General features: G+C 39.1%; 1 non-coding gene across 1 annotated transcript; it reads left to right on the top strand.

The window, feature by feature from the left end:
- The first annotated feature begins 735 nt into the window (after window positions 1-735).
- LOC132427800 (U6 spliceosomal RNA) lies at window positions 736-842 on the top strand. The gene has a single exon (XR_009520005.1). It is a non-coding gene; the product is annotated as a U6 spliceosomal RNA (small nuclear RNA).
- Window positions 843-1,605: the final 763 nt, after the last annotated feature.

The following is a 1,605-nucleotide window of genomic DNA, read 5'->3' as shown; positions in this document are numbered from 1 at the left end:
CATTAACCACCCATCATGGCCAACAGTGGTTGAGTGAAGAGAAGTTCCACGGGCAGCAGCAGGGAGAACGCGTGAGCCACTTGGATTCTATCTAGGAATAGGGATGGCCTTTCAGGGGAAAGTCCAGTGACGCTTCTGGCCTCCAACCTGTTCAGGGCCACTTTTTTCATCTTAAATGATTGAAAGTCAGGAGGCATCTTTAGGAGCAACATAATGATACAATCATGTTTTAGAAGTTTTAAATAGTAATTCTAATCACTTTATGTCAAAATATGTACAGCTTTGGGCTTCCCTGGTGGCGCAGTGGTTGAGAGTCCACCTGACAATGCAGGGGACACGGGTTCGTGCCCCGGTCCGGGAAGATGCGGCTGGGCCCGTGAGCCATGGCCGCTGAGCCTGCGCGTCCAGAGCCTGTGCTCCGCAACGGGAGAGGCCACAACAGTGAGAGGCCCGTGTACCGCAAAATTTAAAAAAAATTAAAAAAAAAAGTACAGCTTTACTGAGTAGAGATATATAACTAGTCATAATTCGCATCTGGTCAGACACAGGTTTTAGAGAGAAGAGTGGTGTGACCATAATAGAAAGCATTCTGTTTTGACTTGATTGTAAGAGACAACTTTTAGGAGGTCAGAGAGAAGAGATGGAAAAGGGATGTTTAATTCCTGAAAACTTTTCTGTCCTATTTGAGACCATGAATACTAGCAAAAGGGGGAAAAAAAAAACTAGTAAAAAGTTGTGCTCACTTCGGCAGCACATATGCTAAAATTGGAATGATACAGAGAAGATTAGTATGGCCCCTGTGCAAGGGTGACACACAAATTCGTAAAGGGTTCCATGTGCTTTTGGATTGGGAGTTTGGGGTTCGTAGATGCCAACTGTCACATATAGAGTGGATGGACAACAAGGTCCTACTGTATAGCATACGGAACTATATTCAATATCCTGGGAAAAACCATAATGGAAAAGAATATAAAAAAGAATGTATGTATACGTATAACTGAGTCACTTCGCTGTACAGCAGAAATTAACACAATATTGTAAATCAATTATACTTCAATTAAAATAAATAATAAATAAAAGAAAATAAATAAAAAGAAAAAAGTTGATATTGATTACATATTGAAATGAAAATGCTTGGGATATATTGGGCTAAATAAAATATATTAATAAAGTAAAAAAAAAAACTAGTAAAAGTCACTCTGCTCAAGAATGTAATTCACCTAAATCACAGCATTCCATATTCTGAACCTTCTTTAAACACACGGTTTGCAAATAATTAATAACCTGGAAACTGTGACAGATTGTGCATTTTGAAAACAGAAAACCCCTTTTTAAACAAAAAAAAAATTCTTGAGTATTTCTCTATGTACTGTTCATATTATGTTTTCCTGTCTATCCTGTCCCTGGTTGACTTGAATTGGGTGGCAAAAGGATTTTTGATTATGTTAGATTTCTGCCCTAAGGTTAATGAGTAATGTTTGTGATCTGAAACAGGTATATCACGTTGATAGTGTCAGGAATGCCCCCCACTGTGCAAAGAAGGTGTCAAAATGCCAATAACCAAGTGTGTGCGGAAGGTGATAGGGACTATATCTGGCTACTTGG

The sequence above is a fragment of the Delphinus delphis genome, chromosome 6, assembly GCF_949987515.2.
Source record: "Delphinus delphis chromosome 6, mDelDel1.2, whole genome shotgun sequence".
Taxonomy (NCBI): domain Eukaryota; kingdom Metazoa; phylum Chordata; class Mammalia; order Artiodactyla; family Delphinidae; genus Delphinus; species Delphinus delphis.
Note: the sequence above shows the minus strand (reverse complement) of the source record. Positions and strands in the feature narration are given on the sequence as shown.